We start from the raw sequence: 23,912 nt of genomic DNA, 5'->3' as shown, positions 1-23,912 counted from the left end.
ATAGATCAGCTAAGCTCATGAAAACTGTATTTCCCTGAAACCCATATATATCACAAAAACATGTCTGATCGAAGGTGTTCCTTGTCTCACTTCACTGAGGTTTACGGGAATTAAAAATTTTCACACATTTTTAGAAGAAAAAAAATCCTAAATTTAAAAATTATTCTTATAGGACTGACATAACTTTTGGTTCCTAAAATCATGTGTGTCTTTACAATCAAGCTTAAGGGGACAGAGGACATGGCCTATGAAACCATCACAAATCCTAGACCAGTAATACCTGTTGGGTGTCAAAAACCAGCTAGAGATATCCCAAATGTACTTAATGTATTTTTGTGTGTGTGTGATGTGTTCAGCATATTTTATCCTCCCAATTTTAAAATTGTGACTCCTGAATCTTAATTGCAATTTTAAAAGCAAATTTTCGGGGGCGCCTGGGAGGCTCAGTTGGTTAAGCAACTGCCTTCGGCTCAGGTCATGATCCCAGGGTCCTGGGATCGAGCCCCACGTCGGGCTCCCTGCTCAGTGGAGAGCCTGCTTCTCCCTCTCCCTCTGCCTGCCGCTCCCCCTGCTTGTGCTCTCTCTCTCTCTAATACATAAATAAATTTTTTTAAAAAAGCAAATTTTCGAAAATTTAAGGATGTTTAATCAAGTCTTATTCAGTACAAATCACCCCCTCGTCCACTGAGCCTATGAACTTTGCTTATTCGCAGAATTCTTCAGCTTATCGTTCACACCTGCCCCGCACACCCTCCATCACGTACAAAACTGTCAGTGCAAACTACCCCAAACCGCACACCCTCCCAGTGAAATGCTTGGGTATGGAATTCCATTTGAACATCCGCAGTTCAAACAGCAGATGCTGTTCTGAGGTGCATGACCTGGTCCACACTTCTGGCCACTCCATTCAGGTTTCCATTCATCTGAGTTCATTAAGGCTTCATTCTTAGGAGGCTGGCTGAGGTTTCTCTACACACAGGTAACTCTCTTGAGACTGAGTTATTCTTTTTAAAAATACCACAAAATGAAATCAATAATACGGTTTAACTGTCTCATGCCTTCATTACTGCACTTTGAAAGTTACCTTGCATCCAAGTTGGGAGCATTATGCGGTCCGTCCCTTGTTGTAAAAACCAATAGTTTATAATGTAAGGCACCCTGGAATATTGTTAGGTATTTTACACAGTCTTCAAAAAAGTCAAAGTGGCTAAAGCTAAAAATGTGCAAATGAGAATAAGCAAGTAAGAGATCACACTGCATTCTGAAGGTATTCCAACAGACAGAGATTTAAATAAAGTTACATTTGTCTCCCATTATTTAATTTTGTGGCATAAAAATTACTCAAATGTATACAATCAAATGCTTATATTTAAAACATACTCCTTTCTCAGTCCCTCCCTCCCTCCCTCTTTCTCTCTCTCTCTCTCACACACACACACTGTTGCCCCCTCCCATCAAAAAAAAAAAAAAAAAAAGTAAAGAAAAGAAAAGCCCCAAAGCTGTTTCAGGCCAGCAATCAATCCAATTTACTGCAGGTACAATTTATATGTACAGTGCATACTACAACAAAACCACAGTATGATGCCAACAGGGCCCTTAAGAAAGTTCTCCCCTAAATCTCTGGAAAGGAGCTTTAAAAGAAAGCAAGGATTACAGGCAGCTAGGAGGTAGGGAGGGGACTTACCTCGAACCCAGCCAAGCGGAAATCAGAGCAGTAATTCTACAAGTCGACAGAGTACACTTTCAAAGCTATAATGGTGTGAAGAAGTGCTGGGCAGCATGGCCTGAAGGCAGCGCTAATACACTGATGACTAATGGCCGGGCCAGGGCAGACAATGAATTTGGGGCTTGAAAACTAACAGAAACCATGCAGTACTTTGACAAATGGGCTTTCACAATTTCATTCATTGAATAACCTTTAAGCACAAAATTGGCTGAGTTCTCTTGGGAATTATATGACATGTTGTTGGACGATGATGTAAGTATTTTCTTTGGTCATTATGACTCTTGAGCAAAATGCAAAAGCACGATATATGGGGACACAACTGTAGATAGTACACATGCAGATGTGGAGCTCAACACAATATTGCCTTTCAGGAGGGGGGCTGGAATGTTCCAGTGCCACCTTATTAACTATGGAATGGCTTGTTCATTCAGTTTCTTTAGAGAGCCCCATAGATTTTCTGGGACATTTTGTCGGGCTGAAATATACACAACACAGAACAAAAAACACTTTCACGTTAAAAAAAAAAAACAGAAGTGGTCATGAGTAACTAAGAAGTGTGGCACTGAAATATATAGTGCATTTAGAATTACAAATGGAAAAAGTCTAATTTTAAGGGGCTACGCAAAGGAAAAGTGCCTTAAAACAACTGAGACACCAGGTGAAGTTTTGCGCTTAGGCACGCATCTAACATCCCATTTCTTTCAAAGGGCTCCCTCCCCTCTTCCCTGCCTAACTAGCCCTTCAATTTACAAATAATAATTTTGGCAATTTTTAAAGAGAGAATGAAATGTCCAAAGTGTCTCTAAATTAACAACACCACTTACTCCAGACAGCATTGCCTTTAGCAGCTCCTAAAAACTTAAGAAAAGGATCTTAAAACAGGAAGCTTAGTGAGCTCATAAAACTGTTGTTGGAGCCAGGAACACATAGCATATTTAATCTGCAAACTGTGGGAGTCTACAGTGATTTCAGCAAGATCTGAGGCATGCCCTCAAGGTTTGCTGGGATCTGGGATTAGGGGGTTGATAAGAACCTCTACTACCCATGGACATGTTTTTCTTCTGCAGTTAAACACAAATGCATAGAGACGTTTGACTGCTGCTTGGCGTTACTGCTCAAGTTATATAAAAGCTTTGCAGCTCCTTTTGCTGTCAATATATCAAAGTTTAAAAAAAAAATCATCAAAGTGTGAAATTTCATTTAAAGTCTTCGCCAGTCTACAGCTCTATTTCACAGGCCCATCACATAAAAGTAAAGATGAAAAATACACTGAAAGTACTTGAAAAAGTTTGCAGCAGTACCCCTGCCCTGTTGTTGTTTATTCTGTCTCCCTTTATTTGCTTTGAAACTCGAACAAATCCATTTTCATCTCGAAAAATGACATGAAGTGAAGGGCAGCATCTTCTACTAGCCTTTAATGAAACGACAACCTGAAGTCATTATGAGAGTGGAATATTTTGCTTAACAAATTAAACTTATACACACACACACATTTCCTCTCTAGTCATTTCAGCATTGTAATTGCTTCTTATGATATAAGTTGGCAGAAAATTTCTTGAATCTTCCAAAACAAGTCAGACCGACTATGGAATATGAATGCCAGCAAAACTAAAACCTCCTTCAAAGAACTCTTTAGCTGGGGATTTACAACAATTGCATAAAGAAGAAAAGTCTGACTTTTAAGATAATCTACTATAGTCTAAAAGCATTAACATTCCATTGCTAAGGTTTTCTTGAGGATTTCGTGACTCAGTGATTCACTTTTCCTTCAAGACTGGTTTCTCTTAGTCCATTACTGTCTCCATATAAGTGAGTGCATGGAACAATGATCATTAAATTGTTTCCTTTCCTATGTTCCCAACCAAACCCTAGCCTCAAGAAAGTGGGGGGGGGGGCGGGAGAGGGGAAATCTCAGTAAAGCAGGATACCTCACATCCAGGGAAGGACCTCAGAAAGGCTAAGCACAGAGGAAGTCTGAAACCCTTCCAGCATACAGGTAATTAAGAAAACGGGCCAAGAAACAAAGGAAAGTCCAACTTTTAGGCTCAGGCATCAAATTGATAAATTAATGACTCTTTCATTAAATAAGTAATGAAATAACTCAACAGAGCCATTTTTCATCAGTACGGAATTTTCTCATTTCTGTCTGTAGTCCTTTGCAAATGAGGCATACGGTAAAAGTGTGTTTATTTTCAGGGCTCGATCAAGGAATACACACATGTCAAAGGTACTGGGAAACTGTAGGTATCTGAGTTGGACCAACTAGCCTATGAATAATAACACAATCTATACCTCATAAAGTGCTTCTGCATGTGTGAAATTTCACTAGACACCTCTCACTTTGGACTCCTTCAGGCGTCTTAAACCAAAGCTTCCCGAGGCTGACTTTAAGAATTATATACCCTGAAAGGATCTCCCCTTAGGCAGGGAGTTTCTAATTAAATAGCTTTTAGTATAAAATAAACTCTCTTCTCTCTGTAAGTACACTGTTACAACTAATTTAAATGTTATTTCATGTTTGTTTTAGGTCAGACTATAGTCTAACTGGCCAAAGTGTTTGTGTACCACCTTATTAAGACCAATATTTCCTAACATAAACAAATTCTTTAGATACTTCACACAGTTTACATTGTTAGGACCAATCACCGCAGCTTTATTATTGCCCCTCAACTGAAATACTGTTCTGCTTTAGAAAAATGAAGAGATTTTGAGGTTGTTCCACTACTTTAAAACATAGCATTTTCTTCCTTCAAAATAATCTTGACACATGTAATTAAGAAACTGTCAGACTATTATTAATTTTTAATTTAAAACCTAAATGAAATAATTACAGGAATCAATCAATAAGGCACCTATTCAAATTACAGAACAATTACATAAATACTCAAAATTAATACTCTAGGCCAATTCTTGAAGATTTCAGTCTCTAATATGCTAAGACATCAAACAACGTAAAAAGTGTAACCTGGAAACGATGAATAGTTCCTGCCTTAAACAGACTGAAATGAGATCATTTCAATTGGCCATGGCAGAGGCCCCCCCACCAGCCATGCCCAACACACTCAAGCTGGAACTCTTTTTAAAAGTTAATTTAGTTCCACCAGACACACATTTCAGGGATCTATAAAAAAAAAGGCCTCATCCAAATTTTGTGCAAAATCACATTTGGAGGGAAAAGCCTAGTTATTGGACTAGTTATTGGGAATTTCCAGCAGAGTGCTCTGGAAAGACTAACTGGGAAGAGGAGGGAGGAGAAGAAAAGGAGAGCAGAAGGTGTTTTTTGGGAACTAATGATACCAGTCCAGCTAATGGCACTGCCCATGTCTTTGCACAGGGGCCGGCCCTCCATACCTCTGGCGAAAGGGCTCTTTTACTTGGAGATGCGGACAGTCCATCATTTCAAACCGAAATGGCAGCTGGAAAATGTGGAACAGCTGACAAAGAGCTGGGAGAAAATGTTTTACATAAATACATGTACATATAAACTGGCAGAGGGCCACAAGCGCTGTACCCAAGGCCAGAATCTATTCGGCACTGCACACCAGGGAATGAGAAGTATCGAGGCAGCAGGATATCGAGGGAGATGCCTCCTTAATCCTCTTTCTACGCGGGGTCAGCAAGGGAAACCCGGTCCAGCCCCTCTCGGGACGGCATCTCCTGAGGGAGGTGCAGTCAGGGACAGGAGCACAAAGTTCAGGGAAGGCTAAAAGGCGCTTCGGCATCTGGCGATCTGCTTAAAAGTCGCTTCACAAACTCTCCAAGTTTGGGGTAAATATTTACTCCCTCTCGACTTCCTCCCGCCCATTTTCCCTCGGCAACTCCAGAAAGTAACTGTCCCCTGCAGAGCGATTCATACCCAACTCTGCTCTGCGAAAATGCGGCCTCCTGAATGACTATTGCACGGGCCACGATTACTCGCACCCCCGCACTCACTCCCTGCAACTTCTAACGCTTTTATTTCTTTTGTTTTCTTTTTTCTTTTCTTTCTTTCTTTCTTTTTTTTTTTTTTTTTTTTTTTTTTTGCGCTGTCCCTGTAAAGGAAAAGAAATAAAAGAATCCCAAATCATACACAGATGGTACAACTTTCACTTTTCCTCTCCGACGACCGCGGCGCGCCCCTCCGCATCCCCGCACACCACACCCCCGCCCTCCCCAGGCGGCGCGGGCTGCCTGCGGCCCCCGCAGCCGCGCTCCCGGCGCGGACCCACCTCGCCGCCCGCCGCCGCCCCCGCCCGCCACCCGAGGGGCACGCAGCCGGGCGAGGGAGGGCGCCGGGGCTCTGGGCGGGGAGCGGGGGCGCGGGGTGCCGTCACCGCTGCTGCAAACTTCGTCCCCCTCCAGGATGGGAAATTCTCCGGTCCGTCTCCGGCTTGCCGCGGGCTCAGGCACTTGGCAAGGGAGCTCCGAGAAGGAGGAAGCGAATGAAAGCCTCGCTCCGACGCCGCACGGGTTGCTCTCCAAATCTGGGCGCCTTTTGACAGCCATTTTCATTTCCTCCCGCTCCCCCCGTCGGGGACCCCCTCTCGACCCGGAGGCGCGGGCGCGGCCGCAGGAGCGGGCTGCCGGGTGCCAGGCCCGCGAAACAAAGAACTTCGGGCGGGACGTACCTGCGGCGGCGGCGGCTGTCAAGTCCCCGAACTTCCCATAGACCCGCGTCCGGGGCGCGGGCGGGCGGCTTCGGGCTCCGCGCGGCCGCGGGCGGCTCGGGCTACGGCGAGCGGCCGGGCCGGGCGCGGGGTGCGCCCGCCGCGGGCATGGTGCGGCGCGGGCGGCCGCCGGGCGCGCGGGGAGGGCGAGTCGGGGCGGCGAGTGTGCGCGAGGGCGAGTGTGCGAGCGCGCCGGTGCCGGTGGCGCTGCCCCTGCCCGCTCCCTCCCGCTCGTGCAGCTCCGGCATCGGTTTCAGGGATCGTGTAATCCGATCCCTTCTGACTCACAGGCCCTGAGTGACAGTTCTGATTTGGTTCACCCGCGGGAGGGAGGGGAAAGAGAAAGAAAGCAAGCCCCCACCGCAGTCCCCTCCTGGCATCCAATCGACTTTCTGGAAGAAGGTCCCATCCCGGCAGGGCCGCCCGCGCTGGGTGGAGGAGCCCCCCGCCCCGACCCCGCGCCGCCGGCGCTACTCACGGGGTGGAAAAGTTGTCCCTCGGCTCTCGCTTCCCTCCCTCGCGCTCCCTCCTTCCCTCTTCTCCTCCGCTTCCTCCTCCTCCTCCCCGCGCTCCTCCTCCCCCAAGTTTTAACAGAAGTTGCCGGACTCTCCCCTCTCCTCCGCGCTCCCTCTTCCTCCGCCCCCGCCCCCGCCCCGTCCCTTTTCTTTCTGCCACTCGCCGGCGCGGTGGGGACGCGCTGAGCAGCAGGACGCCCGCCGCCGCAGGGGGCGAAGTTGGGAAAACTTGGAGTGCTGCTCGCCTTACTTTTGCTTTCTCGCTCCTTCCAGGCCGCGCCGGGGCCCGCGCTTCCCCGCCCGCCGGGTCCCCGCGCCGGGAGCGGGTCCCAGCTGCGACGCGGGCGGCGGCGGCGGCGAGGAGGCGGCGCGCCGCAGGCCGGGGTCGGGGGCTGGGCTGGGGGGGGGGGGGCGGGTGGAGGGAGCCCGGGCGCCCCGAGCCACGCGCGCGCCTCTCCCCTCCCTCCGCCTCCTCCGCCTCCTCCGCCCCTCCCGGGTCCTCACTCAGACATATTCATGCCCGCTCCTCCTCTTCCCCCTCCTTGACCCCGCGCCCGCTCGGCGCGCCGAGGCCCCACCCACCCGGTGAGGGGAAGGGGGCCCGGGCGTGATGTCACGGCCGCGCTCCCCGCCCGCGCCCGCGGCCCCGCCCGGACGCCCCCGCCGCCCCCACCCCACAGCGCCCCGCGCGCCGTGCTTCGTCCTGTCTGCTTCCATCGCCTCCCACCCCGCCTCGGCTCTCCTTTCTCTTGCTCCCAGTTTGGGCTCCCCTTTCTTCTTTGAAGGCCTCTCGGATCACACCCCGCATTGCCCCCCCCACCTCCTCCTTTTACATTTCCCCCAAACCAACCCTGAAACTCCCTGGCTTGCCAGAGGATGCTTTTGGAAGTTCAGGGTTTTCCTCTCCACCGGACTCATCTGCCCTTGGGGCCAAATCTGGGAAGTGGGAACTCCCACTACACAGCCTACAGTCCCCATGGGCCACTTTATAAAGGACACAAAAACAAAGACCCTGCGGCTTTGGAGCCTGGACTACAACGTGGTGCTTTCCCCTGAGCTACAAAGTGTCTCTGTCCCTGATTTATTTGCGGCGGCCCACACTAGTGAAATTTATTTTCCCTCCTTCCTTAGCCGGGCCGGCAACGTTCATCTGTTCCCTTTGAATGTACCCAACCTGGACCTGTAGCTGAAAAAAGGAATTGGGGGGGGGGGAACAAATGAAGAAAAAGAAAAGAAAACCCCGTGACATTCCAAAATCCATTCTTCTGGGGTAAGGGAGAGTCTAACCCACCCACCAGCCACCAGCCATGCAGGGAGCTGAGGGTGCACTTGTGTTGACTCGCTGAGCTTCTTGACTGAAAGAAGAACGTGGGTGGATGAATGATTAGCTATTATGATTTGAAGAGCATTTTGAGATTCAAATGCTTAACTGGAGAATTTTTTTTAACGAAATTGATGGTGGTATTCACTATTTGTTTCCTGAGACTTGTTGCTTAGCTCAAAGACACGACAGAAGGAGACCCTGACTTCAGCTTTTATGGTAGAAGCTGGAGATAAAGTAGGGCTGAAGGTCCTTTTTAGCCATTTATTTTAAGATTTCTTTCTCTACCTTAGCACTCTTTGAAAAAAAAGAAAAAGAAAGAAAGAGAAAGAAAGAAAGAAAAACTACCACTTACTCATCATACAGAGCAGAGGTCTCAGGATACCTGGGTGGTGGTCCCAGCTTCCCCTCACTAACTGGCCTCAGGCCCAGGCCAGGGAGGATTCTTTGAGCCTCTGTAGGCTCTGAGTCCATCTGTGGGATGATGATAGGAAAACCAGGCCGCAAACCTCCCAGGATGTGTGTGGGTTTGCAATGAGATAATGCATGTGAAAGTATAAAGGGACACAAATGTGTAAGAATTATTATCATCCTTTTGCAACTGCAGAGAACTGCAAGCTACTCTTTCCCATATATACTCCTCCAGCATCAGTCACATTTTTTTTTTTTTGTATTCAAGTACTGCTTCTGCCTCAATCACATGAATGCAAATAATACATCCCGATAGTCTCTTCTGTTCACCCACTGGCAAAAAAAAATAAATAAAAAGAAGAAAGACAGCCAATAAATCAACAACTTGAGTAAACTAGATATTTTGACTTTTACTTAAAACAGTCTTCGAGCACATTTTGGATCATGAAGATCTCGATTCTCAGTTTTTTAAAAGACAAGAACAAAGAAAAGGCAGCTAATCTTTCCTCTTATGCCCATCAGAATAGCGGAAAACAAAAGGGAAGGAAGATGCTGATGTCTCCTGTGCGTCCCCATTTCTTCACCTTAGATTCCTGGCAGAGCCTAACTGCTCTCCGCCTCAGTGGGAAACATATCAGTGGGCACATTTTGCAAAATAGTGGAGTTAAAAAAAAAAATGATTTGCCTTAGCGTGAGTTAAATAATGCCGTAATGCTGTGACTTTCTATTTTAACACAAGAACTCTTTTCCCAAATGAAATCTTCTATGGAACCCTAAAGTATAAAAAAAGAGAGTTACTCCCTTTGTAATTGGGATGGTGGGGTCTCAGAGCCCAGCCCCCTGCCTTTCTCTTGTCACCCATCCCTTTTCTGCAGTGGCTCCTAAGACATCTCAAAAAATCCCAAAGTCACGCTGAAAACATTGGAACCCCCCTGTAATGATAAACAGGCACTTACAGATGTACTGGGCTCTGAGGTTGCCCTTCCTCCATATCTAAAATTCCACCATTATACATTCATTTATTGCTCTCTCTCATCAGTTCTCTTTTCAAATGCAAATCTCCTAGGAAATTTTAATATAGTGAGTCCTCAAAATGATTAAGCGTATAAGACAGATTTTTTTTTTCCTCTTTGGCAAAAATTGGATGAAGTAGGAGACTTGAAGATATTTGTATTCGTTTCCTAGGGCTGCCATGACAAACTACCACAACCTGGGTGGCTTAAAACAACAAAAATCTATTGTCTTATAGCTCTGGAGGCTAGAAGTCCAAAATCAAAGTCTCAGCAGGGCCTTGCTCCCTCTGAAACCTCTAGAGAAAGATCCTTCCTTGCCTATTCCTGGCTTCTGGTGATGTCAATCCCTTGCGTTCATTGGCTTGAAGCTGCTTCACTCCAACTCATGCCTCCCTCGTCATATGGCATGCTTCCTGTGTCTCTCCTCTTCCTAAGGACATCGGTCATACAGGATTAGAAGCCCACCCTAGGCCAGTCTGACCTCATCTTAACTGAGTACATCTGCAACAAACCCCCTTTCCAAATCAGATCACATTCCGCCATTCCGGGAGTTAGAACTGCAACGTATCTTTTTCCGGAGGGACTCAACGCAACCCATAACAACATTGAAGGAGATAGTCAGAGGGGGGTGAAGGATCCGCAACGGACAGGACAAAGGATGGGCCTGAGAACAAACCCCACACGCTCCCCTGCATGTCTCTGCCCTGTCGTGTGTGCTGTGCCCAACTACCATTCTTGCCCTTCCTTACCCCTGCAGTTCTTCCATCTCCTCACGGTGGCCCCCAATTAATTGCTGGGAAATTCCAAGGGGATATGTCATGTGTGCTGAAAAACTACTAGCTGCAAGTGACAAAATTCCAACTCATATTGGCTGAAGTTAAATTTAAAGGAGAGGAGAAGGAAGGTGTTGACTGAAGAGTCTGTATGTGTGTAGGTAGGCTTCAGGCAAGGTGGGATCCAGGGGCTCAACCAATCTCTGCTGAGTTCTATTTCTGTTTTTCAGCTAGGCGTTATTCACACTAATACAGACTTTCTTTAGGCAACCAAGGAGGTGGCTGGACACAGCTGCATTTTACATAGTCAGTCCTACTGTTTGCACTCCCAGAGAATAAGCACCTTGTCCAAAGGGACACACTATTCCTCTTGGCCAGGCAGGAGAGATAGTTGCATGCCAGGTAAACAATGAACAAATATGCTGTATAAAACCCACCATGATGACTGCCATTTTCTTCCTCTTTTGTGCTGGTCTCCTCCTGTAAATGCAGGACTACCATCTTTGCTTCGGTTGCCCATCATAGGGCTGCCTGCTGGGAGGTGATGCCTTCCATCGGCCATGTTCTCAGGCATCCTCAGTACTCTGAATTCCCATACGTCCCACGTCTGTGTGACGTGACAGATTCTCTTGGCCTTTGGAGTTGTACTTGATCATAAGGCTCTGAATATGTTGTTCCTTATGCATGAATAGCTTACCGGTTTTCTTTTGGAAAATAGCTCAGAAGTGCTTAGGACCTTTTTTCGCTTGAGGATTAACACCTCTTTCATGTCTCTAAACTGAAGATAATGAAGGCTCTCATTTTTGTCGATGCAAACATTCACACACACCCAGGTAAGTACCCACCTACCCATCCACCAGTGAGACACCACTGTTGAGCCAAGCCTATCTGCTGCATGCTTTCTTCATTTACAGTGAGTTATTTCCCAGGAGGCTCTTCAGTCTGGCATGCAAATAGACTACTTACAGATAGCATAACTAGCCTACCCAACATTTCCAAACGTTTCTGAATTACAGCAAGGGAACACAGTTTAACACTGAAACTAGGACCATTAGTGTCTCTATCTGATCGTCTCAGAAGTTTGTAGGTACTAGTTAAGACACCCTTCCCTAGAGATTCTCAATACCTTGAAAAATGGTGGGAATTCAAATACTATATTGCCTACATTTGAGAAACAACCAGATTCCAGAACAAAAATAAGGTTTCTTAGGTCTGTCCTTGTTCCCCTAACTGACCTGATCCCTGAGTGAGAGCAGTTAGAGAAGGTAGCCCCCTCGTTCCCCGGCCAGAAAGCCCTGACTCGCAGAGCTGTCTCATGGATGTCCTTAGGAGAAGAGGGCATCTCGGTGGGAGGCATGCAAAGAGACCAAGCAAGAACCAAGGTTCCAGACCCCAGTGTCACCCGCTCATTATGCTCTCGGCAGCTCACCCTCCCCCCTCTGACCTCCTAATTTCCTAAAGTGCTCTCTTCTGGATTCGCTCCCAGGGCCATGACAAATGATTCCTAGACTGAGCTGATTTGACTTCCTGAGGGCAACCCTCGGCCCATGTCGGTTTCCTGCTGCCCTCTCTCATTTCCTGCCATCGTGGTTCTGCGAGCACTGCACCCACCAGCCAGGGTGCATGGAGGGAAAGCGTTGGGGGATGCCGGCCAATCCTCAGCCACACAAATGTCTCAGGAGTGCCCCTGGGAAGGAAACACTCCCTGACGGGGAGCAGAGAGGACCCACGTGAGCTTCCCCACGCTGACTGGCAGGTTGCCAGCGAGGGTGTATGCATCACACAGGTGCCCTTCCCAGGGTCTCTCACTCAGCACCCCCGTAATTTATTCTTCCATCTTCCTGGAGCACTGGGGTTATAAATGTAACCCAGATGTCAGCTGTGTCCCTCTTCACCTTGGAGATGTAGCTGTAATTGGCTTGGACTCCAGCCAGTCCCACGAGTTGGGAAGACCTCAACCCCTCCCTGTGGATTTCTGCAAAGTTCAGAGCCCCACAGGACAAGTTCTCACTCCACAGGAAACCCACCCACAGTGGGCATGGGGCCAGTTTGGTAGATTTTACTGATGATTTGAGTAGCTTCGGTGGATTTTCTCCACCAAATAAAATAAGTCTCTTTCTGTATCTCAAACAAAGCAGTTGAGTGAGCAGCATCTGTTTCTGGAGAACTCAACTTCTTTCCCTAGGAGCTCATTCGTGTGGCATGCTTGTTCACCTCCTCAGTCTCCCTCTACCCAGGTCCTCTCTACCACCTTCAGGATCATCTCCCATCCACCTGGCAGCAATGTTCAGCCCTTCTTTGAGTTTCCTTAAAGGTCAAGCAGCAACCTGTGGGACACGTGGTCTGCTGATGCATATTATTTGAGGTGCGGGAGTAAATTTGGCCCTGTCCTCTTCATTTTGCTGTGGTCTCCACCACTCCCATACTTGTAGCTACATTCATTGACGTGATCTGTCTCCCCCCGAAAACATTCGAGGTTGCGTGGTTTTGCCCTACACAGTCCACTCACACAAACTGTGGGTTTTATCTTGAGTCTTTTCATTAAACGGGCTGTAAAGGAGAGGATGTGACCTCAAACACATCACTAACAGCTAGTTCCAGTATTTCCCACTAGAATTTCTGTCCTTCGTCTGTCTCTGGCCATGTCCCACTGCATTATTTTAATTTACTCTGCTCTTCTCCTGTTCAGTGCCCAGCCTCCCTGATTTCTCTTTCCTTAGGGAGAGCAGTTCGCTTCTGCCCCTCCAAACTGGGTGTTTTGGGAGACTCCAATGTGCAGCAAACCAAGGGCCCTCCAGTCGACAGGATCTATCTTCCTTAGAAAGAGGTTTAGGACGTCTTGTACAAGCTCATCTTGTCTTTTGGCTCTCACTCCCTAGCCCTCTACACACGCACCCAGCAACTCATCAGTATATTTTTTCCAAAAAGGGTATGAAGAGTTCCTAGGAGGAATATCAGTGAATAAAACTTCCTGTATTCGCTACATAAGAAACTGGGAAAACAGAGACCGCATATCTGGGAACACAATGAGGAGTTCGGATATTTTAAGAAAAGATGAGAAGCAGTGGTCATGTACTTGGGAACCATGATGTTCATGCGAAGAGGTACCTCTCCGACCTCAGTAGTGTGGGGTTCAGAGGAAGGGCTCTGAGATCAGAGTGAAGTTCACCTGAGTGGTGAGGGACAATGAGGGACAACCAAGAAGCACCACCCCCACCCAAAGCTGCAGCAAGGGACCAGAAGGACTCGTGGAACAGAGCTTAGGGTGGCCATGGAAGCATGTCAATGAACACCAAAGAATATGTGGGTCCTCAGAGAACATAGCAGGGGAAATGAAGGCCATAGGAGCTCTGTGCTGCATCATCCAGTGGCTGAGAGCTGAGAGCCAGTGATTATTTTTATACTTTTGTTATTGTAAGAGCCCTCTCACGGCCCTTCCAGGATCCAGCATGGCTGAGGAGGGAAGCCCGAGTTCTACAGACAAGGTGAAGGGTAGGCCTTCTCGATCTCTGTCTCCTCATCTGTCTATCCACAATGTATAGAACATGGTTCTGCTTTTTATAACAATGACTGTCATCTCACTTCTCTGGGTTTTTTTTTTTTTAAAGATTTTATTTATTTAACACACAGAGAGAGATAGTGAGAGAGAGAGCACAAGCAGGGGGGGCAGCGGCAAGGCAGAGGGAGAGGGAGAAGCAGGCTCCCCACCGAGCAAGGAGCCTGATGTGGGGCTCGATCGCAGGACCCTGGGATCATGACCTGAGCCGAAGGCAGACGCTTAAAGACTGAGCCACCCAGGTGCCCCTTCTTTGGGGTTTTAATATTAACCAGAAGCATACAAGACAGAACAGACCTAGATTTAAATCAGTTCTCCACCATTACTATCTTTGTAGCTTTGCCAGGTCAATTCATTCAGTTTGCCCATCTGTAAATTGGAAATAATGATATCCATCTCACAGAGTTATTGTGGGAAGGAGAGTAGATGGTATATCTAAAGGGGCGGGCCTTCTGTCTGGTCTAGGAGATGCCAAGAAAAGCAAATTTCCTCTTCCTCTTACTTTTTATGCCAACTGAGCCCCAGGTTACCAGTTACAGCTTTTTCATACTCGCTAAGGAAGACACTGGAGATGTTGGGATTTAAGTCTCTGTTCTACTTCACCTATAAAAGTGGGACTTGTTGTGAATACTTTCCCTACTGAAGTATACAAAGTCACAGAACTATTTCAAGAGTCTATTACTCACAAAGAGCTCTTGGGAGAAACATTTCTTCAAAGAAACAACCTGCCAATTCCAGATAACTTGCTACTCTTTCCTGCTCGTGATCTTTTAGAAATCATTTACCAGTACATCCTTCAGAAAGAGCAAAGATTCAAAGCGCCTGACCCTTAGGTCCTCTAGGTTTTTCTTTATACAAACCCATCAACAAGTGTGGCTCGCAGGATGACAGTGTGCAACAGAGCTCAGCGGAGAGGTTTCCTTCCTAGTCCAGATGGCATACAGCTGGGCAAACTTAGCTCGAGTCTCCATTCGATCATTGAGTCATTCAACAAGCGTGCACTGAGTGTGATACACGTGAGCAGCTGCACAAGCCATTGGGCATGTGGTGGTGAGCCAGGAATCACAGCCCTTGCCATCACAGAGCTGAGAACCTAGCTCACACGATGTGGTGAGCACTGGAAAGAAAAAGAACAGGGCGCTATATGACAGATAGCAGGGTAAGTCCCTACCATAAATGGGTAGCCCCTGGGGGGGGGGTGCTCCCTGAGAAGGTGTCTGAGGCTGAGATCCAAGGGGAATGAACTGACAGTGGAGCTCAGCCAGAGGGGAGACACCAGTAACACAGGCCGGCGGCCCGCGCAGAGCTAGGCAGAGCTTGCCAGACTCCAGGAGAGAAGATTGGTGTTGGCTTTACTTATATTCCACCTGTTACAGGAAATTCATCCCACAACCTCAGCTGATGTCAAAAAGGGTTTCAAGATCCTTGTTTAAAAGGCGGGTTATTATAATGAAAGTGTCAGTATATGCTTAGTTAATAATTTTACTCCTACTTAAATTAAGAACCACACATTGCATTTCCTTAACGCTTCACATCATATTTGAAAGGATTGATTCTACATGGTGCTTCAGTTCCCAAGATACCGTCTAGAGAAGCATGCTCCACTTATTTACCATTTGAAGTACCAAATAAGAAATATTCATTCTGCCCACTTCTTAAGCCTGACGATTTTAGATCCGTTGTAAAGCATAAATATACAAGATTACAGATGCTGTCTATCTGTGGAGCATATTTCAAAGAGAGGCGCCCGAACCAGAGCACATTTGTATGAAGGCTGTAAGTAAAATCAAGGTTGAGCCTGAAATACCAGTGCACTGCGGCCTTATTTGCTTGTTAACTTGAATTAACAGTGCCTGAACGACTGTAGTCAGATTGCACCTACACATGCAAAATGAAGCGGAGATGTGAGCAAATTATCTTTATAAGGGCCAGGCAATTAAGGCAAAAAGTGGTTAGTTAGCCTGGATTATCCAGATTCTGCTCTTAGCAGGAGGCTGCATCAGAAAGCCAGAATAAAACACCTTTCTTTTAAAAAACATTAAATAATCACAGTGCTGATTGGAAAGGTGCTGGGTAGATAGCCATCAAGGTCAAAGTCTCCCAAAGAAGGAGCCAGGCCACGAAGAATCCATTCAAGCTTGCCCAAGTAAAAGGGACTCAAACAGTAATTAAATTCCTGCATACTTCTTCAACCCAGAGAGAGGGCATTCAGCTTGGACAAGGCACCTTTCACAATAGAGCTTCTATTAAGGACAAGGTTTTAACGTTTTTAGAGACTTTTTTTTTTTTTTTTTTTGGTATTGCCAATTATACCGTGCCTAGATACCTGTGTTTTCCAAGGGGAATGATTCATATCCCAGAATCCCAGAATCACCTTGTTTGCCAGGAGCCTTCACAGAAGGGTCTACTGGTTTATGGTGAGCTAGGCTTTCCCATTCTTAGCTCATTTTGGGAAAATCCTAGTTATGGAAGTAATGGAAGGGAAGTAGTTCATCCACTTGTTCCCAAGTCAGTATGGAAGCTCCTTTGCCCTGAAAATTCAGCTTAGTGTTGGTGACAAAGCCCGGGCTCAAAGAAGCTTGGTAAATTCTAGTTCTATAGCTCCTTGGCCGTATGTTTTCGGGCAAGCTACTCAACTGCTCTGAGCTGCAGGCTCCTCCTAGGTAAGATGGAATCCTAAGACCTACTTAATAAAATGATTTAAAGAATGAGCTGAAATAATACATAGGGATTCAACTTTCTTTCCTCCTTATCTTAAAGATACTTAGAGTAGTTCCAGGGTATGATCTCCATAAACCTTTGTTAAATGAATAAAACAGATGATGATGACTGAGAGAGACTGAGAGAGAACTCCACGGAGGAGAGAAAGACCATACAAAATGAAGCTGGATAGTATTCTGCTCAAATAGGGCCTGGAGGGCTTGTGTCGCCCACAGGTCATGGAGACCCGGAAGAAGCACTCTCAGCTCCAGAATAGGTGGAAAGAGATTGGGCAGAGGCCCATCGGAGGCAAGAAAGACCACATCCTCAGGAACTGGGCCCCTCCCCTCACCCTTTGCACCTCCCTCATCAATTTCCACCTCGTCTAGTTCTGCAGTTGTCGTTCGAAGCCGTGGGGCATAGGTCTAATAAAACCTGGACCCTGGGACCCATGTGTGCACCTGGGCGTGGGGTAGAGGGGCTATACCACACTCTTAGCAGGGGAATGGCCAGTCATGCTGTCAGGCTGAGACATCAGCCTACCCCTGGCATCTTCACTGGGTTCAACCACATCTACCTCCTAGCCCCAAACACTGCTTTGCAGCCTCTCCAATTCTGTCTCCTAACTTCTCTCTCTATGTAAGTATGGTCTAAAGGGAATCACTCACACGTGAGAGTTTTTTGTTCCTGTTTATGTATTTATTAACAACATACGTTCTTTATGATGGATAAGGCTGTCTTTGAGCCCTGCATGTGGCCTCCTAACAGGGAAAGAGGAAATGACTGCGCCTTATCAAGGAGTCATATTGATTTTAAGAGAGCAGACTGTAGATACGGCAAAAAATAGAACTACACTGGCTCTGTGACTCTTGCACCCAAGGGAATTCTCAATGCTATGTTTTTCTTTCTAAATAATATCTTTATGAAGGCCCCGAAACCAGCTGTTATCTTCAACAGTTGATAAGTTTTTAGTCCTTTGGGAGTTCAAGGCTTATTGGATGATAAGTGTCTTTTATTTTTTTTTTTAAGGGATATTATCCTTTCTGCTGAGATGATCTGGCAGAAGCGTGTCCCCGATATCTTCTGAGAATGGGTCTGTATGCAGCCATCTCTATGTGCCAGCCTCCCAAGCAACCCGTCTGTAGTCACAGAACTCTGAACATGGTAGTTTCTGCCTCTCAGATACCTGAAGTTCATGGGTCTCTCTTTATTTGCAGGTCACAGAACCCCAATGGTTTAAGTCAAAAAGAATAAATTATTAGAAGGATAATATGAGAAAAAGCTTCAGGAAGGGAGAATGCACATGACTTTCAGAGTGTCACTTTTTTTTTTTAAAGATTTTATTTATTTGAGACAGAGAGCATGAGAGAGAGAGAGAGAGAGAGTGAGAGCAGGGGGAAGGGCAGAGGGAGAGGGAGAAGCAGAATCCCTGCTGAGCAGAGAGCTTGATTTCAGGCTTGATGTGGGACTCGATCCCAGAACCCGGGGATCACAACCTGAGCTGAAGGCAGGCATTCAACTGAATGAGCCACCCAGGTGCCCCCAGAGTATCACTTTTGAGGCTCTCTCTTCATCTTTTATCCTCAGCCAAGGCAGACTGTGTTTCTCCAACCACACATAGAACACATGATCTCAGATGGGAAGAAAATCCACCACTGATGGCTTCAGACCCTGGAGAGGGAATGACTCTCTACCTCTGATTCTTTTCAGAAATCCCATGGTATGAAAGCAATAAGCCTAGATGCAGGTATTAGGACTTGTTGATTGGTCTGATTTGTCACCGATGAGGGAGTGTGCTAACTCCCACTTTCTCATGTTGGTGATAAGATGGTGACACCAATCTAATGTAGAGTATGGGACTGAAGAGCTTGTGGTGGCAGAGGGAAGGCTGTTGTGGGAGGCAAACCAAGGAGAAGAGGTGCCATTTTGATATTTCAAGTTGGAAGGCTGGGTGGTCATAAAAGTTAGAAATGTTTTTGGATACTAGGTCTATAAACATGAAGTTGGGTCTAGCTGGGGGGACAGGTCTGAGCAGGAGATAAAGGCTTGAGAATCCTAAATACATATTAGGGAAAACTATGGAAAAAAGATGGATTCAGCAGGAAAGGCAGATAGACCCAAGGAAGACCATGTGACAGAGCCCTGGGCAAGGCCAACACTAAGTGTTGGACTAAGGATGACGATCCACCCAGGAAGACAGAGAAGAGGAAGCTGGGGCAGTAGAAACAAAGCCAAGGAAGGAAGGGCTGTTACAAAATGAAGAGGTCACAGTTCAAATACGAAGAAAGGTTAAATGAGGTGAGGATTAAAAAGTGGCTAATGGATTTGGCAACTTGGCTTCCTGAATAAACATTTATTGAGCATCTAATATGGGCCAAGCACTGTTCTAGATGCTGAGGAGGAGGCGAGGAAGGCAGGAGCTAAACATGGTGCCTCTCTAACTTGAACGTGAATCTCACTTGCTTGGGGACCTGGGTGCCATGTGTGGTCTCTGGCAGTAGCCTGCCGCGGGGCCCGAGATCCTGCATTTCTAACAAGCCCCAAGGTGATACGATGCTGTTCATCTGTGGGTCCCACTTTGATCCTCAAGAGGTTAGACAATATGACCATCTAGATCATAATTAGGAGTTGGCTTTGACTCTCAGTGAAAGAGTGGGAACTACTGGTGTCTTTGGAAAGCAGTGTTAGGCGAACGTGGGACTGCAATCTGTTGACACTGGGAGGTCAGAGAGTGGAGATGAAATACTGAAAGGAAGGAGAGTTTGGGCTGAAACGGGAACTTTCTGGCGGCTCCAATGGCCGTATGTGTACTGCTGTGGTCAGTCAGCCATATAACAAGCAGAAGGATTTTCCAGGTAACACCTTCTGTCCCTCAACCATACCTGCCCTCCTTCCGTTTTTCAAGCATAGCATGTGCCATTTTTGTGGTGCCTCTGGTCTTCACCAGGTATATTGCTTAGAATTTGGTCTATCTGAGCATACAATTATGTAAGCAAAACCAAAAGGACTGTACTTGAAACATTCACATAACGACTCATTTGAGAATTTGGAATGTTGATTTCTTGGACCAGTGGCTTATATGTCAACATTTTCACTAATTTAGCCTCAAATTATTTGCACCATAAATTTTGACTGGTTTCCTTAAGCTGATTTTACAGAGGCAGGCCTACTGTGGCCTAATGCTTGGCTTTCCAAGGCCTGGGGGGAAATGTAGTTGCTAATATTATTCTTCTGTTTCGTTTCGAGGGGGGCATTGGCAAGGTGTGTGGAGTAGGAGTTTGAGGGGAGAGGATGAACATTGTCAACTGTCTTCTGTGCTCACTGAACTAAGATGTGATGTCCCTCCTCCAGCCCCAGCTACATGGAGGTGGGGTGGTTCTGACTTGCATAGAAGGTTGCCCAGGACCGATTTGGACTAGTCCATATGAGTTTCCAGGCTACCTATTGATGAAGAACTTCTAAGCATGACACTGTACCATTATGGCCCAATATATTGAGAGGCTGCAAGTCTCATCCAGTTGCAAACATCCTTAGATTTCAGGGGGAACAAAGTGAGCAGCATTACAGAAAAGGAAGAATGAAAAATATTCCATTTCTTTTCAGCCTACTGCCAGGTTTCTGTCTCTTGTTCCTTTTAAGATTTTTGTACATGATCCAGTACTTAATTTTTGGATGGGTTGTCGTGAAACCCAAAGTATTAGAAAAGGATGAGAAATTGTTGACACTGTATCGAGCAGGGGCTACCAAGCACTTCCACCCAACCCTACAGATCGGCTGCCTCCCCAGGGAAGATAGGCATAGCATCTTCTGGTCTGGAGCTCCGGCTCCTTCTGGCTGGCTCTGGTCTGGTTCTGGTCTGGAGCTCCAGCTCTGGGCAGGCTTCCTGGAGGAGTTTCTATTTCCAGACTGTTTGATAGTCGTGACAGCACAGTGGCAACGCAGAATAAAATGTGAACTTGCCCTTGGCAGAATTACAGTTCTGTTTCTGAGTTTTCCTTCGTGATCCACCAAGCAGAATAGACCCAGACTTCTGATAGAAATCTGTACAACAAAGAAACGCAATGAATACTCGTTGTAGCGTTTGGGTCCGAGACCAATGGACGGAACACTCTGGAAAAGGGATTCAAGATTTTAAATGTCGATTACTACAAGTACATTCTTTAAGTAAAATAAATAAATAAATAAATAAATAAATGCGTGTATATTTAAAATTCGTAGTTTTCAGTCCTCTTCTAAAGACCTCCAAATCTCAAATTGGTAATAAAGTATGGAACTGTAAAAGTTTCTACAGTTTTTCCCTCAATGCATCTCTGGAAATCTTCTTGAGAAGCAAATCATCGTAAAGTTGCTCATATTTTCCTATAGGGACAGTGGCATAATTGGGAGCTGAGATACTGACTAAGGATTTGGAGTAAAATAAATCATAAATACGGCCACCAATCTACCATGAATGCAAAGCTGTAACTGCTATAAACCTCAGTGATCACTTAACGTTTTAAAATTATGTTCTAAGTCACAGAGGCCTATAATTTTATGACTGCAAGGGACCTCAGTGATTATCTTGTCCAGCCCACAATTTGGAGATAAGGAAATTTAAATCAAAGGAGATTAAGTGATTTGCTTAATTTAGTTAGAAGCAGAGCCAGGACCTGGTCCCCTTCTCCCTCCCTCCGCTAAGTCCTTCCTCGACAATACCCCGCAAATTAAACATGTAAATACTGATGAGAAAGGAGTAAAAATATGCATAGAGGAGGCAGAAAAGTGACTTTATCATCAATATGACCAAATATTAGTATTTTTATTATAATAAGATATGAACTTGACATCTATTTAATAATTTTCTTAGCCTCTTTAGAACTTAGGAGAATATTTTAGGGGACGCGAACCTACAGTGGTAGTTCAGAAATTGTCAGAGACAACACGCAGGAGCTTGGGTGGCACAGTGTTCCAGGCCATCTGCTTATGGACAATGAAATTTGAATTTCATATAGTTTTCATATTTTTTGTGGGTCACAAAATGTTGTTCTTCTGATTTTTTTCCCCCCAACCATTTAAAAATATAAAAACCGGTCTTTTCTTCAGCCATACACAAAACAGGTGGAGGGCCAAATCCAGCCTGGGGGTTTGCTAACCTGTCTTAGTGGGAAAAAGGGGTGAGGGGCTCAAGTTAAAAAGGCCTAGTTTCGATTTTTTTTCATGCCTTGAGGTTGTTATTTAATTTAGCTGTGTCTTAGTTTTACCATCTGTAAATGTGGGTGATACCAGCTACTTCACAGGAAGGCTGTGAGGACTGAGTGGGTTAACACACTGAGGGCCCAGCATGGAGTCAGCATGGCAGCTGCTGAATACATGTTAGTTTCCTTTGCTGCCTTTTGTCTTCCTAACCCCCATGCAAATACACACACACATGTGCATGCGCACACACACACACACACCTCTTTTTACTTCCCAACCCCCATGCAAGTACGCACAATGCACACACACACACACACACACACATTCATACCTTTTATAAGTTCATTTCCTTCCTTCCTATTCCTTTCCTTCTTCCTTTTCAAACTTAACCCATGGCACTAAAGTACGTGGGGCTTACACAAGACCCAGTTGTGATGGCTGGAAAATCAGTATTCTCTATAATACGGACCATTTGTTTTCCCTTTGCTATTTTCAGCCCTTAAAAGAGAAATAGAAACAATGACAACAAAGCACAAACAAAACCCTGAATCTTCAGGAGTCCAAATGTAGGAAACAACAGCTAGGTGGACGTGCGTGGTTCACTGAGGCAAGAACAAGAAAGCTTTCACAAACTCATATTGTATCAAGGTAGATGTACTTCAATTTGCTGATGGAGTCAGAGCCCAGAACCTTCTGCAGCTGTCAGGAGTTATCGCTGTGCTGCAAGGTCTGGTCCAGTTCATGTGGCCATTTCTCAGGCCTTGGCTCAGGGCCCACCTTAAGTGGCTTCCAAGCGGCCAGGGAAATCTCACTCATGATGAATGTGTACACTGTCCGAGCAGGGAGGAGTTCCCATAAAGCCTAGCGCATGGCTGACACCAAAGTGCCCCAGACCTTCTTCTGATCCATGGACAACTCTGAAGGGGATACAAAGTCACACAAGGGCAACTGGATGGATTTGTAGGAAGAGAGGGGATGCCATTTTTTTCCACATAAAGGCCAATGGGAAGCTGAGACAGGGGAGAGCCAGTGGGTAAATATTATAAACACTTACCTCTGTAATCAGACTTCCAAAAACCTGTTAGAAAAGTTGTCAATCTCTTCCTGTCTTTCTGCGTCACTGCTATGGAAACAGGGGACAGAATGGGGTTCTTCCATTCAGCTTTTCATCCATTGACCGGTTATTGAGGACCAGGCACCATGGCAGGTACTGAGAATTCCTAAGCTAAAGCAAACATTCCTGCTCTAAAGGACCTTGGTCTAATGACACTGCAGTGGGCAATAGATGAGAAAGTGAACGTTTCCATGCCCTGTGATAAGTGACATGACACTGTGGGCTCCTGGAGCTCCTAAGAGAATCTGCTAGCCTCGTCTACAGTGGACAGGGAAGGCTAGTCACAGGAAATGACACGTAAGCTGAGGTCATAAGGCTGAGTACTATCCTGCGAGGCAAAGGGAGGATTAGAAGGGGCAGAGAGAGAAGAAGGAGGGAGAGAGAGGCATCCACAACAGCTGCCATCATGTGGGTGCTTACTATATGCCAGGCATCATTCTGAGATGTTTATGTGTATCACCTCGATTATGAGGTGGTTATTATGATGATACCCTTGTTACGTGATAAATCAGAGAGGTTAGGTAACCAGCTCAGGGTCCACAGCTAATAAGTGGCAGGCAAAGCTGGGAATCAAACCAGGCATTCTGGTCCCAAAGCCTCCACTCTGAACCACTACACAGAGAAACAGCAAGAGAGAGGATGGGGTGTTCAGAAGTAACTCCGAGTAATCTCGTATGGTTGAACGGGGACACACCTGTGAAGTAGATGTATCGAAAAGTGAACACTCTTCACTTAGAGCTCAGCTGTGTGCGGAGATGTGCTCTCAACTTATTCTCATCATAGTACACACACACAGAGCCAGGTGGAGGTGCTGGATAGAATTTGGGGGCATCTCTATGATGTTTGATGAAAATTTAGTTACATTTTCTTTATATTATGTAATTATGACAAAAATAAAATAAAAAGTATTAAAGAGCCTAGATGTCCATAAACAGATGAATGGATAAAGAAGATGTGGTATA

At 46.1% G+C, this 23,912-nt stretch overlaps 1 protein-coding gene across 3 annotated transcripts in view; it reads right to left on the bottom strand.

The window, feature by feature from the left end:
* GLI3 (GLI family zinc finger 3) overlaps positions 1 to 6,933 on the bottom strand; it is a 286,929-nt gene extending 279,996 nt beyond the window's left edge. For all 3 annotated transcript variants that reach the window (XM_078059967.1, XM_078059968.1, XM_078059969.1), the window contains exon 1: positions 6,851 to 6,933. The gene's annotated coding sequence lies outside the window, so the exon portion shown is untranslated. The remainder of the gene's footprint in view (positions 1 to 6,850) is intronic.
* Between the last annotated feature and the right edge of the window lie 16,979 nt (positions 6,934 to 23,912).

The sequence above is a fragment of the Halichoerus grypus genome, chromosome 12, assembly GCF_964656455.1.
Source record: "Halichoerus grypus chromosome 12, mHalGry1.hap1.1, whole genome shotgun sequence".
NCBI classification, from domain to species: domain Eukaryota; kingdom Metazoa; phylum Chordata; class Mammalia; order Carnivora; family Phocidae; genus Halichoerus; species Halichoerus grypus.
This window is presented reverse-complemented; position numbering and strand designations above follow the sequence as displayed.